Consider the following 16,761-nt stretch of genomic DNA (forward strand, 5'->3'; position numbering starts at 1 on the left):
GCTGTCAAGTTTGTTTCAGTAGCATTTGGAGACAATGGAAGAGTGTGATATTGTTTATCTGTTGAGGCCAGTGCTTATTTCTCGCATATTGATATTGGCAGTTACTCCCAGAAGTGCCATACAGCTTGAAGATAGCTATGACAACCAGCAAGACAAGCCTGAAGGCAGGTGTATGCAAGACTAATAAAGGCCAGCCTTCAAGGCTGGGATCAGGTGCAGAACGAAGATGTAGCAGTCGTTCGAGACGCTTACGTTGTCCCGTCCATGCGTGTTGTGTGTCATAGCAAGGCTCATACCTTACACCTTCCTATGCACTATCTCACTGAATATGCAACTCGAGGATCCACCAAGTGCGGCGAGCTGACTTCAATCTAAAAATTTGCAGCCTATTGTTGAAAGTTGTTAAAAAAACGACAGTCATAACGCAAGGACGATAATGCCCCATGACATTAATCAATTATTTTCTAGGTCGTTCTCGTATAGATAGAGCAAATAACATTTGCATAACTTGCATTTCCTTATTTTAGTATTCGAATAGGTGTGCAATAAACGTAATAAATAGATTCTCACAGCTTGTCCACGAAAGCTGAAAGCAGAAGTTAAATGAGTGTATGTTTATGTGTCGCGTACGGTTTAGCGATCACCAGAAACACAAATCGGCTTTCGAACGCCATGATACCCGTTCGAATGGCCTAATTCGACATTCTAGCAGGCTCACAAAAAGCCTGCTACACGAAGTACGAAAACATCGGACACCTGCTAGGCAAAGCATATTGCCGACCAAATATATTACTATGTTTGTAAAAATTTGCTTTTCCACTGAAAGACGCAACGAAACCTTTTTCCAGATCTGTCTACTTGATATATGTATGAAAGGGTGATTCTTGTGACGCATATATATTCGAGCGCTATCATGCTCTGAAAGGAAATCGATATAAATTTTCAAAAGTTAAGCTATTGCTAAACGACGTTACTCACCGAGATACTTGCAGTTTGTTAAATAAGTACCTTTTTTTTTTTTTTTTTTTTTTTTTATAGGGTTCTTAGAGTAGATATATCGCAAATAGTTTCCTGTTCATTGCTCTCAAATTATCTTACTAATTAATAATATGAAAATGCGCATTTGAAACAACAAACATGATACTTCTATAAAGATTGTCTAAAATTAGTTAAAGATATATTCACGCCTAGCTCCAATTAAACAAAACGACTGTCTTTGGATAGGTGAGACAGTTGACTTAGTATAAGTTGACTGTCAGAAACCTCTGTTTCTAACCGTAGCCAGGGTAAATACAACACACGATATCGTCTGCAGTATTATTCTGTTATAGTTATTGAGCAGTTCCTGTGCCTTATGTCTCGTCTAAGACCTGAGCTGGGTCTACAGATCTCCTTCCAACAGTATGAACATGCGTTGTTTTTAGAACGAGAAATCAAACGTTGATATCTTAATGCCGAAGTCGATTTTAGCTCATCCGTTCATTTAAGTATATATGTATATTTTTAATATAGATGTTTCTACAGTTTATTTAATGATTCTACCATTTATTTATGATTTATTTTGCAACGCTACTGTATGAGCAAACGCCTATCGGTTTTTTCGTATACAAACTGTTCTCCTTAGCTCTTTCCATTACAGGAGGCAGACCGATCCTATCTTGCATCTGTTGTTTTCGGTGCAATTATCATTGTTGTTGTTGTTGCTGTGTATTTGGCCACCATTATTGCAGCTTCTTTTACCGTTTTTATCGCAGCTAGCGAGTCGATGGGTACGACAAGAGCTAAATGTAGCTATCGTGTAAACAGCGGAACAGGTCCGCACTTGTAGGGATGCTGACAATCAGCTAAAAGCCCGTCTTTCTACGAGGAACAATGTCATTAGTGCTGACGACTTTTGCTCTCTATCGGCAACGTCGTCCTCTACCCTAAAGTGGCTCTCCAGGACTCCTATTCTCAGTTCATACGAATCCGGACCGCGTTTCGGTTTTTCCCACTTTCCCACATCAGTCTCAGCCTTCCGGTGGTATTCACTCACTGAATTGCAACCGACTCTAAGTTACTACTATTATTTACTAAAGCTATTTGCCGACAGCAAAAGCAAGGGACTATTTTCATTCCGCTACGTAATCTCCTCAGTGAAACTTCTATAATAGTATAAAATTGGATCTAAGTATATAGCCAACTGAAGTTACAATCATGATATGTCTGATAGCATTCTAACTTTGTGTGGCGGCATTAAATGGGGTATTTAAAAGAAAATAGGCGAACGGTATAGGGCGGAGACAAAATTCATCAGACGCGGCGAACCCTGATCCAGCCACGGTGGTAAATTGTTAATCATGTCGTTGTTACGGCAAAGCATAGCGTCGTGTATTGATAACGAAACGGATAGTGATCGAAGTAAGATTAGACGGTTTTTTTTCTCGAGAGTGACGCACCAGATTAAAGCAGGCCTAAGGCATAAAATTTTTGCTTATGAATAAATTCGTACGAAATGTGGAGCACACTTTGAAAATTGTTAGCAAAGTTACTTTGGCCTGAAACTGCCGCTGAGGCTCAGCTTGCTTGCTTTATAATAGTGTACCGTGTCACAAACATGTTCCGTGAGCTTTGTAAGTCATCACTTCACAAATAATGTATCATAGTGCTCTAGCTTAAATGAAACGAACTAAGGCCTCTGTGCAAATTGGTAGTTAGGCTTCGATTTCAGGGCTAAGGGAAAAGCAAACTGCGAGTTTTGCAATACTACTGGCAGTTTACAATACCCCCTGTTGCAAATACATTCGAATATTCTAATCCACTACAGGCCCAGGCCATAATTCACTGTCAATTTTTTCACTATAGCATGTGATCCTAATCAGGATATATCCGAAACCAGGACGGCACGATGGGATAGCAGCGCCCGGTTTTCTCTCCGTTTTTCCCCCGATTTGGCTACGGATATTTCGCTGCATTCATCTTTTCTAGCAGTTATTGACCGTTCTTCACATTCATAGGGCAACCATTTTCCCGAGTAGAAAGACGGGCCGAGAACGACTTTCTCGTTTGCCGCTAATCGCTAATCGTGAATCACGGGTACCATCAGACGCCACACTCCCACGAACTAACCAGCCGACTAAACCAGGTCAAGCTGGTTCTCACCGCTAACGTACGCTAGCCTACGCGCTTTCCTAGCGGATTTCCCCCTTATCGACAAATGGCGCGCGGATTCAAGTACTGATGCCGCACCCCAGGGGTATATGGAAACAGGCACACAACCGTACGCTGTTGGTACATATCCTGTACCTCACTAAAAAGGGCGACGACTGAGCGTGCGAATGTTTAACTTGTACAGGATATACTTGTGGACATTCGCATGTATGCATATGTAAAAAAGCTGATCTTGAGAAACGAATATTTTTTTAGATGTTTATTAATACACCGTTTCTTATGTATAAATCTTACTTTTGTCTTAAGGAAGTAAACTTGAACATTGCAATTAAGAGTTCATAGCGCTTCGATCATTTAAGGCTTAGAAATTTGTTTAAATAGGCCAAGTTTGTATGCAATGCTGAATCAGTCGCGTATTGCTGAGAATTGTATCGGTTAAACGTGAAGTATTCTTACTTTTATATAAGAGAAATGAAATATTTGCAGTTATTACACGATTATTGTGTGATGTAATTGGGAAGCGACGATTTGATCGCAATGGTCACCCCAAGCCCATAGGTATTACTTTCTAGATGAAAGTTTGTTACTCCTACTGCAATTGGGTTTTCCTGATATTTTTCCCAGCTTTTTTTGGTTGTTATGCGGTTGGTGAAATATTTATCTGCCGACCTCTTCAGCCCGGTGCCTGTAACATGCTCGCCTTCGTTTTAGTAGAAGTGAATTATTGGTTTAGATCACATTTGTCTTTCGCGTGATATCTATTGACAAGTAAATCCAAGACACCAACAAATATAAAGTAAAAATATAGATACAACATGACACGGCCTAGTTTACTCTCAGTAGCCTTTTTAGGGTCCTCACACAGCTCAACGTAAATCTACTTTTTTGTCCTTTTGCAGCACGATCGTGGAAGCGAACTTTGGTTGAAAATAATCAGCAACGGTATCAGGGGACCCGATATTTAATTCTCTCGATGCTACATTTTTGTGCTTTGGCATGATATAATATTAAAGCAATAACCGATAAAGGTTACGGTAGAGGTCCTGTAGACTTTCGTCATCAAGCCGTTAATGTGTGTCATCAAGTCGCTCGGCATAGGAAGTGCTTCGTTTTTTTCACCATCAAGTTATTTTGCGAACGTTTTTGTTGTTTAACTTAACTGAATGAAGTTTGTGTTCCCTAAGTCAACATCTCCAGTTGGCCGGTTAGTAGGCTTATGACCTGCGTTATACTCTCTCGCATCCTATGCTTCTACTACATGTCACAGCAGCATCACATTGTTTATCAACTACAGGTCGATTTATTAATTGTGCTAATTTTTCTAGATTGTTCATTTTAAAATACACCTTCCTCTTATTTTTGTCGTGTTTCGATTGTTACCGCATAGTTCGGCTCGAAAGTATTTCTGCTTGTACTTCTACACATGAAAAAAACGTATTCTTCTTACCGTAAGAAAGTGTCTTACACAACGCACGACGTAGAAATAATATGTTTCTTTGGCAAAACTTTCTCAGTGTATATAAATCTTCTTAAATAATCCAAATGTGTCTGCTATGATAGCATATACGACCATATGGAAAATCAAAGTGTGTAGGATTGCCTTCCAGCCACTGCTATACAAGACTCCGGCCCTACACGAACCTAGACGAGACTGTAAAGTCAATGTGTTTTTTTTCAACCAGCTCTGTTCATTCTTTTTCTCTACGTGATATAATCAGTTCTGCCTGTCGTCGTTACCAGCTCTAACCTTGATTTAGCGCCTTTGTTCGGCATTCTGATTCTCACCTCCCCTGCGCGACACCCAATCAATGTTAACATCCATTGAAACTCTGATTCAACAAACGTTTACTTTCTTCTGATAAAGGTACGGAAAAAATGTCAAATTTTTTATATCAATAAAGCCTTCGACTTGCTGGGCCATGCTGTCTTCATACAAGCGTTATTTTAACTCATATTCCTTGACGATGCTGCTTCGTGAGCTGTTTAATCCGATATTCGTTCAAGTCAGAATATCGAGAACTATCCCCGTGGTTCTTCTAAAAGGCATCGGCCAGCTAACTATTTTCTGTTAGTTATAAATCTCAACACTATTGCCCTTTTTGGTGAAACCTGCAAGTTGCACTCTGTCACCCTACTTCCTACGCCCTAACGTCATTCGCACCTCTCACCTCGGATGCAAAGCCTAGATGATCAATTCCTCATGCCTTGCAGCTATCTCGTCCATTCAGACCTCAAAAAGCTTATCACTTCGAGTATCCATGATCCTCCAGATCTTGAATTTCCCTTCCATACTAGTTCAGGCTAGGATTTTACCCCTGACTCGCTGGTTTCTTTCAGGTAAAAGCACAAGACCTATAACTAGACCAAATTAGCTGCTCCGTTTTTTTTTTTCTCTCGTTTAAATTCCCACACCATCACCAGATATCGCAAAATATTACGTATTTTCGATACATATGCAATAGAACTATCTAGATGCTGTCCTAGCGTCTTTTTAGTAGACTACATTTTGAACTGAATATTACGCTCGTATGACCAGTGTAAAGTGTGACCAGACAAGGAAATTACCATCGCCCGTAATAAAAATTGGTTCATCGTTCACATGGGCTCACACTTCTGTAGCTGTGGCAAGTTAACCTATCCACATTCGTACATAGAGCCCAGTTTTTTTTAAGTGAGTTGTAAGAAAGCGACTTGTTCTCAGTTCAATGAGATAGAAATAATGCGCATACGTGTGAACCCGTTTTTGCCCGGTCCCCTGTCGTTGTTTCGTTTCTTCTCTCTCAATCTAGACAATGACCGTTTTAATAATCTGCCAAGACGACGGTCAAATTATTTCTCGGATCCGGTTAGTCATCATGTTGCTCTGCTCCCATACTCACCATGAACGGCAAACATACAGCATGGACGTACATAGGCGGGGTCTCGTAATAATCAGCACATATTATGGCGACTATTAGACCTACGATAGCAACCGCTCGTACTGGCTTTACTCGTGCTGTTACTATTAGAGAAGGAAAAGCTTAAATAGTGGAAAGACGACAACGGCCTGGCAGCTGTAAAGGAGGGCGGCAAGGATATATATATTCGAAAGCCTTAGCCATTAATAGTCGTGCGCGTTTTTTTTTTGCTGCAGACACAATACCTTATTGGTTCTGGGTTTTGGTCTTTTATAGCGCGCGTCATCTACAGCATTAACTCTGTGGGTTTCGCGGCGACAATACAATTAGTACGTATGGACCAATCATCAGAGGCCTTTGAGATGCAAGAACAGAAAAGTTATCATCTACTAAAACGACGGAGCACTATATAGGACTATAATAATTTATATACTGGGTTTAACACTTGATTTCCACCCTACCACTTAACGTGGCCATAGGCTATAGAATCGTTGCTTAAAAATATCTGTCTGCCGCCTACATTAGCATATAATGTATCCACACGTTCACATATAAAACTGCCATATCCGATAGCAGACGATGTCCGTCATTTCCGTACCGTTTGCCATAGCTAAATTGGATATAGAAACTTCCTTTATTATTATTGTTATTTCGATAACATCAACCCTTTTTGACACTCCTATCTGCGCGCCTCCGGCACCTCTGCTATCGGTTGCAACTTTGCTATTCATTTATATCCAATAATCATAAAAATGCTGTGATCAGAAAACATCGCGCAACATATGCATTTGGCCATTCGGCTGCAGTTTGTGATTTGCTGACATTGTTTCTTGTGGCACTATGTTATCTTCCCGGGACCTTCTTTTCAACCCCGCCTCCAGTTTGTCCCTTGCGTCAGCTTCGATTGAACAATGTAGTCTGTTGCCCGCTTCGTATCCGACACGTCGTTGATAAATCGACATCATATGTACATAGAGTCTAAATAAAAAAGGCGGACAGGAAAATTAAGCTGGACGACAGAACCATGGCCTAAGGAGAAGGCATCTCATCAATAACGCTACAACGAGAGCAGGTCTTTGCGTTTCAGCTAGCGAACATTCAAATCCGGAATTGTCAGAGCGGATCACAGTCATCTTCACACAGTCTCAAGATATAGTAATTCAAACTTTCTGTTAGTCTAGTACAATGTGCGTATCCAGCAAAGCTTTTGTCTGTCATTGTTAAGCCTGATTCGCAACTCAACGTTACTGGCTTGCTATTACCTCAAGTCGCTACGACCAGTTGTAAATGCGTGGGGGGCGGGGGTAGTCCTGAAAAGTTGATAGTGATGTACGATCCGTCCTATCGCATCCAGGAAGAGCTGCCTCCAGCTGTGATATTCGCGGTATTCTGTGAGCGATTCCTGTCGGAGCTGTGGTGCTAACTGTTCGGTTGCACGTATACATCTAAATAGCCTATGTAGTTTGTAGAGTATACTCCATTTTCAAATTTTCTGTTGCGGACAGAAGTGTGGCGTGATGAAGGAGAAAAGAACGAAGTTGCGCTTGTGTGCCAAACTTTAATCAGAGAAAGGCTAACGATATAGAAGAAAAACAAGAGACTAAGGGAGAAATCTATTTAAAAACTATGTCTGTTAGATAAGTTGTGTTGTACTTATTGGGTGATTCACACGAGTATTTACACCATTGCGATAGGCATTGATGAATCTGAGTATTCCATGGTCAACCTAGCCTTAACGTATTATTAAGCCAGATCGATATTTGATGATGTCTGATAAACAAAAAAAGCAACTGTTTCGCATGCCTACATAGAACGCCGTTTTTGGCTGGACAGACACAGGCGACTGGAAGGTCAGTTAACTCCGGCTAAACCTGGCCGAGAACTGGTATCTATCCCAGCTGTGTCTAGCATTTTCCACGGAGAGTACACGTATACACGTTTTTATCGTTATTCGGAATTTGGCGTGGCCTATTTGTGTTATTTTGTTAATCTTTAGTAAACTTCTTGTCTGGGAAATCTTGTAGACTCCAGATACAATTCTAAAAAAAAGTTGAGTTCTAGTGAACTAAGTGCTAAAAAACACGCCATATAATGTGTCCGCTCTGCAATATCCGTTTCCGTTCTAAATTTTTCAGTCACGCTTAGCCATTTCATTTATAGGGGCAAATTTCCTAATAGCGGTTCTCCTGTTCAGTGTAAACCTGATCTTCGTACAATTTTTGGAACGAGAATATGCCTACGTTTCTCGTTCCATTTTAAAATAAACTGTTTTAAACACCACCAACTTAATAAGATATCATGATTTATATACGTTCGTGTAATTTTCGACAACTATCTGATATAAGATATATAATATATAAAAGTACATATATATCACCAACTCTTACCTCCGACGCTGTCCGTCCAAGATATAGGCGTATCTATACTCGTTTTTTTTTTTACTTCTGGTCAATTGTAGTAAAGTCTACAATAATAATAACAACACACACGCTCCAACTAAGCTGAAAACCAATGGTCGAGATTTCCCTGGGACTTAACGTTAAATTTACTACCACTATTACAATTGCAACACTATCCTTATTACCACGTGGCGGCACCACATTTCGCTGCTCATGAAGCCACATTGAAAAGTCAGTAACACTATTCAACGAGGGGTTTTGACCTGCATAGTAGATCTCTGGTTTTCATCCATTTTCGCCAAAAAAGGCTTCTAAACTTGTAATGCTAGCCAACATTGAAAAAAAACTTAAGAAGAAGATAACAGGTGCCTTTTATCTATTTAATTTTGTTTATTATATATGCTCTGGCTACCCTATTTCGTTCAGCTATGACCCTACTGATTTATCCACCTGAATTAAATTGGGGTTCATCATGTTTACTCTGATATTATTTTAATGATTACTTTATCGTTAACACTATCTATGCACAGCATCAGCAGATATAGCTTTGCACTACTCCAATGTAACTTGTGCAATGGGCTTACTACCACCGAACTTTGTTTCCATGCGATGTAACCATACGGATCCGTTTTTCATCGCACCAAATACTCAGAATGTACTCATACCGATTGTATATTACTCAGATCGTTCGCCTGATTCCTATAATGCGCAAACCGCTCCGTATTCATGACGAATTTAGGAACGCATACACGCGTACGTGTTCTCATCTTTTCTTGGTGCCACTGCCGACCGATATTGTCATATTCGAATACAGCAGTCACGCCATAGCGTCGGCATTCGAGATCTGTGGAGCACCATAGCCGCTACTTCGCTCAATCATACTCAACCGTACCAGCCGGAATTTTAGAGCAGAGTTTGATTACTGTCAGAACTGTTGTTATACACAACAACTTCCAAATTCACAATAACCAGAGGGCTTTTCGCGGAAGATTCCGGCGTGCACGTCTTCCTCCTAGTTTGCGTCACCGCCAGCTGAGCATAAGTTCGGAGAAGTTCATTGGCATCGGGAAGTACGAGAGCGAAAACGAACAGCCACAAAATAAAGTACATTAAAATCACAGCAATTATATAGAATCCTAGAATCGAGCGCCTTAGCTTCGTAGCAGTAACAACGCGTTCGTACATCTCCTGCTGAGTCGGTACTAGACCCAACGAAACGGCCTCCTGATAAATCCGAAAGGACTCTTTTGCCTCTTCCGAGTTGAGCTCCGACTGAGTGGAGACCCTTGCTGACGCATCATGATAGCCGTCTCCTTTCGTCGCGGGTAGAACCGCGTTGTTTGTCGTCTCGACTTCTACAGGAGGATATTCCGATACAATTTGTTCAAGCATAATTATTTCTTTCTAGGCGTCGCACTAACTGCGTTTCCTTCGATACTAAGCGGGTAGACCAACGCATTATTGAAAAAATGTCACTTGTAGAATACGATAGGAAATAGCGACCGTAATGATTCAGCCAGTTTGCCATAAATTGGGTTTTTTGGTGCTGCTTCTGGTCTGCCATACACCATTTGCTAATATATAGTGCGATAATAAACCGTTTACGTAATGAACATATGCATGTCCTTTTCGCGTTGTTGATTGCGCATCAAAAAGGGACCTTAATAGTCACTTAGACCTACATGAATAGTAGACTCTCTTGGACTTTCAGCATCAATATAGATTTTCGACTGCATGTAAACTTTGGTCAGCTCGAATAGTGCCACAATAATCGCACAACGATCTTAAGAGCTTTAGGTCGCATTTATTTCTGGTGACATTAAAGCCCTGCGTCAGACAGTATCCTTCTGAAATTTGTTTATTGCTTCTTGTTCTGCCTTATCCGGAACATTAATAACTTATTAGCTGCAAGTTACAGGCAGCTTTCGTCATCGATGATTGATCAAACATCAGTGTATTGCCTGTCTGTTTGCTATACACATTCGTAGTGTTCTTCTTGTTTTGCAAGCACTTGGAAGTGAATAACCTTCGGCCATGTCTTGTTTTTTCGACTTAAGAACGAGATCAAGCACTTGCAAGTACTGCTCATGCTGTACAAAATTTTACTAGAAGGGTGAGTCACAATTATCAATCAATTCTGAACGCACGGCAGAGCGATTCTGACCTGCCATAGCAAGTATGGACGAAAATGTTTCGAGAGCGGAAAAGCTCGTACTTAAGCGTAATAGCCGAATCACTCTTAGGGAGTCTACAGAAGATATCTTACAGAAGTCATGACGGACCGTGGCATGACTGAGTGATGAAAACAGTATATTTTTCATCACGATTAGGCCTTTGTTTAAAAGTGATTACTTCTTTTTAACATGAATTCGATATCTGTATTTCCCCAACGGCCGTATGCGCCAGATTCGGCCGCCTGTGACTATTATTTCTGTTATTAAACCCAAAAAAATATCAGGAAGAGTAGTTATTTAAGACGATTGAGGAGATCCAAAAATGAAAAAGAAAAGTTGACCACCCATTTCTAATACTGGATTCTAAGACTGAAAGAAACAACGGCACAGTGCGTTGTATTTGGCGGAGACTATTCCATAGGAAGAAAAAAGTGGCATTTGGATGATAGCAGTACGTACAGTATAGCGCCGAACTTTAAGTGCTTTTTCAACAACATAATGCATCATAAATACTTGGTATGTTTTTATTTACTTAGCTATCTATCATCATTGGTAAAGAAGTTCTGACAAAAGCCTCAGTTCAAATTGGATTATTGGAGAATTTGTGCTGGCCTAATGTTTTGCTTGCGCTACTAGTTTTATGGCGCATTATTTAAATATAACACGATTTAGCTGAAACCTGCGCGTGCGCCCTCTTTATGGAAACAATTTGGACCGGGACGCCACCGCAACGTATTGATTTATTAACTATCCCTCTTTTATAGGAACGCTGCAACTGAACTGCATGTATATTAAGTGCCGAAGACAGAAAAAACCGACTACTCCACTTCAACTACTGTCGCTATCTATATGTTCGCTTTTGTTTATGAGAGTCTTCTGGAAAGACGCCATTTTAAACTGGCTATTGCCTTATAAACGCAAACGACAACAAGACGCCTGTTAGTGTGAAACCTACTAGCTGGACAAACGGGAGAATTAATTCCTCAATTTCAAATTTATTTAAATAACAGGCTGAATATTTCGTGGACATGCTGTACTAATGTGGAAAAACGAAAATTTTTACTTCGCGAGAGGTATGCGACAATACCTTTCAAGGGTAAGTAAGTCTGCTAAATTTCTAGCAGTTTCAAAGCCTTTGCTGATTTTTTGTTTGTGAAATTGTTGTGTGAGTCAGGTAGTCTTAGTGTACGAGACAATTGGCGGAAAACGAACGACGCAATTTATGGATTACTAATTCGGAATAAAAAATAAAGATTTCAGAAAGAGAACAGTGCGCCCTAAAGGTTAGGCGAAAGAATAAGAGTCTTAAGTCTCGATCGTCACTTTTCATAGAGGAAAATCATCAAGAAAAAAATCAATTATTCGGTAATGATTAGATTGTAACATGCGTGGTTCGAGTCGATAAACTATTGGGGTTTCTTATTTGGAATAACGCGTCCCAACTATTGAACCACCGTTTTCTGTCTCCCAGGCAGATTCTATACCCGAATAAATTTCAGATGCGTTATCGTTGAAACGCAACTACATCAGATTAGATAGAGGGTCAGGAACCACTAGTTTAGATGCATTTTTTTTTGTGTTTAAGTACATCATGAAGTATAACGACGATACACAATGACACGCCAAGACAAAACCGCGTTCATCGCGGGGGTGGTACTACAGTAGAAATATTACAGGGCTCGTAGCTATAAAACAAGCATATTAGTGGATTATATTTTCGCACTTTACACATGCTCTAAAGGTAAATAAAAATAAATAAAGCTTTTCCCTAAAACACATTTGTTATCACAGTGTATATGATTGTGGCTCCAGCAATACGACTGCCCTGATGATAAAAAGAACAAATATCACAGGTGGTATAGCACGGATCGCTGCACAACAACGAAATCACGAGGCTATAATAAGCTGCTACTGCAGCTTATTATAATTTAATTTAATTATAATTTAAATTAAATTAATATTATAGTAATTAGCCTATAATACATAAATACATACGTAATGAGTAGTAGTAATATACATAAATAGACGTAATGACAAAGAAACAAGCTGCAAGTGCTTAAGGGCTACTTTTTGAAAAGCACAAGCGAAGAGCTCGAATTAGTAATGACTGAAAATAGTTGGTCGCTTCAGAAAGGAACCTGTTTTCCTTGTTAGCGGAAAATTCTGTACGAAGATATAGTTAGCGCTCAAAACGAGCTTATACATTTATACAAAAAAATTATACCCGTGTTTAACTACGAAGTGGAGGTATAGCGTAGGTAAAACGATTGATCTGATACCTCGCATACAGTGAAAATATAGAAATCATTCAAAATGGTATCCTCATATACCTATATAACTGATCTATCTGACTTCGATGTTAAGCAGCGAGATCTAAGTATTTCCGAAACTAAGTTAATACCCCACATTTTTCCTATAAGAGATCCAACTTAAAAAGAAGATCGGTATTTTGAATTGAACAAATTCTGACGAACCAAAAGGATGAAAATTAGCACATTTTGATATTTTGTAGAGCTTTGCTTAGCGTTTCAATGGTATGAAGTGGTGTGGATTTTATTAGCCGATTTAGATTGACTCTTCGCTGTTTCTACGCATTGGTGTGCAATAGATTTTATAAACATTGATTTTTAGAGACCGGTTTTATTTAGTTGACATCGTCATATAGCTACATTCTTACTCCGCAGGTCCTTTTCCTCAAAAAACCGTTACAGCTGTTTACTTCCTAAATAATGTTCGAATCGTGGCTGTGAAGGATCGCTGATCAACGCTAGGCCACAGCTCTATTTTTAGATGTTTTTTTTTTGTATTTTAAACTAGCCCTTGGTGCACGCATGAACGAATAGAAGTAGTATATAGGCCACTATTCTTTTTTGTTTTACTATCACGCAGTTCTAGATATTTGACCTTATCTCGTTTGCACCTGCAGCAAGCCTTCCTAATCTTCCCTCAGGCGCTACTTCGCTAGGAGGACACCAATCAGGAGCTCATATTAGCTGCTTGAAGTAAACAATCGAAGACGTTTTCGTAGTTGTGACCGATCTTAGAGTTAAAGCACTCTGCCATTCTCCATGGCTTCTTCTTCTTCTTCTATATCACTTGTTTTTACCTTTATCCAATGAGTGCATGAGAGGTATCCTTTTTGCTGTCTAGGTTCTATATTAATGCATAAAAACAGTCTATCTTACCATCATAAGCAGCATCTCAAGATTTAGCCAGCATCAGCGTCCGCTCATAATCGCGATTTTTCCCCTTCTGCCTGTCAAAAGGCGTAATAGGGTCGGTAAAAAAGGGGTTCCTTTCACGCTAAGGGGTTCTTTGTCATCAATATCAAATGAGTATTTTTAGATCCCTAATGTACTTCTAAGACCATCTGCACTCAAAAAAAACAATGCTAGCCCTTGCATAGAAAAGTTGTCCCTGGATATTTGCTTCATCGATAAATTCATAAACCTAACTAATGATTGCCCACTGATGTTTTTGCCAACAACATACAATTTCCAGTGCGAGCCAATCAATAAACAGCACCACGTTCGGTGCAGATGAACAATGGAAGTTACAGATATATAAAATTAGTTGTATACATTGACGTACGAGTCGAGTGTCATAGACATAATGGATCAGTCGAACCCCTAAAGCAAAATATCCGGTCATTTTGCATGTGGGCCCCTCTAATACGTCTAGATGGACGAGGCAGAATTCTAATCGAAAGCTTTTATTTAGCACTGCGGCAAATATCGCATAATTAAAGCCCTTAAAAAATTCTCTCTTGTCTCTTTGAGTGCAACCCAACTCTCACGTTTTTTTTTTTATGATTGTGTTTAAAAAAGCCATTTATCTACTACAAATTCAATAGTTTGCTAATTCTTGACGTTGGAAGTTGTCAGTACATGAATACAGATTTAGTACCATGTCTTATATAATTTATGGAGGCGTTACAACTTTAAAAATAGCATGTCGATGTCATATTAAGTTAAGTGAAATCTTGAGCCGGCGGTCAATAGAAAATTTACTGATTGGACCCTGGAGGTCAACTTTCACTAAAATGAACAAGAATTGTTAAATGAAAACCAGTGGGTTGTTCCGCTTTCAAAACCGGTGAAGAGTAAGTAAAGAAGGGCGTTTATTAACTCAGTTTAAATCAATATGGCCAGTACGCTCTAAACAAGTCACTTGTATACCAATAATCGGTTCCTGTACCTTTGTCGTACACACACAGAAAGCATCCGAAAAATAACTGAATCTACCGAACATGCAACCATTGGACTATATTAGGCCAGGTTAGAACCCAAACATAGGCAGATTGTTCCTTTCGTGCTGGAAACCAGCGGCCTGATACGGTCCCTAACGTTCATGGCGGACGTGAAAACTCGAAATATAGATGCTACCTTTTTTGAGAACTACATAGTTTAGAATAACAACGATATAGGGTGAGATATAATATTTGAGTTCTTGCGATCATTCCGCTTTTATTTGCTATCTTTATAAGGCGACGGGAAAATAGGTTAATCTTAAAAATAATATGTAAAGACTGTTATTTGTAAGTATAACTAGCCGTTAAAGTAAGTTAGATTCGAATACGAAAGAGTAGCGTATGTTGCCAGTAAATCTGATCGTATTAGGTAGTCTGCAAAAAATATCTACAGCAAACGTTGCCCCCCGACGGAAAATAAAAGCTTTAGCTTTACAACGATTGTGTCTTCATTGAGCACCCCTCTGGCAGATTTTTTCAAGCAGATTGCCGAATATATCTGGAACTAGTTTCGCTCTTCCTGTGAGAATATTCGCTTTTATCGAAATATCCTTCCGCGATTGCGTACCACAGATAAGTGAAACAACTCTGTGTGCAGCATCCGATGGACAAAAATATTATGACTCAAAATTTAACTAACAATTAGCATAGTGTACATACATTTGGATACATACAAATAGATTTTGCATAAATATTAAAATAAACAAAAAGTCAAATAAATACTAAATATTTGCTGGAGATCTGCATCTGTTCGTTGGCTATAAATAGGACGCCTTCTATTTTTCAAAACTGGGAACGAATTCGTAAACGTTTCATGGGCTCCCTCCAAAACAACGACAAAGGCTTATGTTTACACAGTGTTATAGGCCATCCGACCAACTTTGCCAATATTCTCCATCATCGATTCATCGCTAGGTTAACATAGATTAGTTTCCGTTTTGCGGTTAATTGGCACATTGGCTATCTTATTATAATTTGCTTCATAGGAAACTACTTACTCGTAATTAAATTCTACCATAGTGATACGATAGTTAAAAAATGTACAATTGCAAATAAGGAAAATCGTGCTGTGAATTTGTTTCAGCATAAGAGCTGCTGGGAGAGGGCGGACCCGAGGACGGTTCAGCCCTGGGTTACAAATAACTTATGCGGGTCTACCAAGCTTATAAGGACACTCTCAACTAATGGGCTGAAGAGCTTTGTCTCCCCGATTCGCTGTTGATATTTCTAATAAAAACGATCTGCTATCAGTTCAATCACTTTTACCGTACAGCTTTAATAAACGGGCACTTTTGCAAATTACTTTGTCGCTCTTCGTTGCTTCCCTGTCGTGATTCTTAGCCCGTTGGTATGACAATAGAGTGGATATTTGTACCCGAACAAAATGACTGTTAGCAACTGAAATTTCTTCGATATATATAAATGTATAAAAAATACCTAGATACGATTTCTTATCGTATAATAATCGTGCGTCGAAACCGTATTCTATTGTCTGCTGACGGCTTGGGGAGTTGTGATCAACGATACGCAAGGACACGCGGGGGTCGTAAGTCGCGAATGTTTTTTGTCGGGATACTGCATACCTCCCTAGTGGCCGCAGAACGTTGTTAATATCAGGCATTTTCACTTGATAGATGGAGCAGATCCTGCGCTAATTGAAGAGACACTGTGCCACAAATATCATCACGCCCCCCGAGTAACAAGTGACCGACTGCTAGGCACCCTGAGTGAAGAAATCGTTTTTTTCACGCCGAACTCGTAATATAATGCAAGCGTCTCGTAGCGACAGTCAGTCACCCACCCCTACCCGGGTTCCTGCATGAAAACTTTTCTTGAAGAATCTACCCACATATTTTAGTGTATTTACGATGAAATTATGAGCAATCACTTCA

At 39.6% G+C, this 16,761-nt stretch overlaps 1 protein-coding gene and 1 long non-coding RNA gene across 3 annotated transcripts in view; one reads left to right on the forward strand and one right to left on the reverse strand.

Annotated features, from left to right (window-relative positions):
• LOC111243321 (cytochrome P450 4V2-like) overlaps positions 1-16,761 on the reverse strand; it is a 183,979-nt gene that overhangs the window by 148,580 nt on the left and 18,638 nt on the right. The window lies entirely within an intron of this gene.
• Positions 9,433-16,110, forward strand: LOC111243327 (uncharacterized). Its single transcript, XR_002670423.2, has 3 exons — positions 9,433-10,559; positions 11,385-11,716; positions 15,954-16,110. It is a non-coding gene; the product is annotated as an uncharacterized LOC111243327 (long non-coding RNA).

Source organism: Varroa destructor, unplaced genomic scaffold, assembly GCF_002443255.2.
Source record: "Varroa destructor unplaced genomic scaffold, Vdes_3.0 BEIS01000001.1, whole genome shotgun sequence".
Taxonomy (NCBI): Eukaryota; Metazoa; Arthropoda; class Arachnida; order Mesostigmata; family Varroidae; genus Varroa; species Varroa destructor.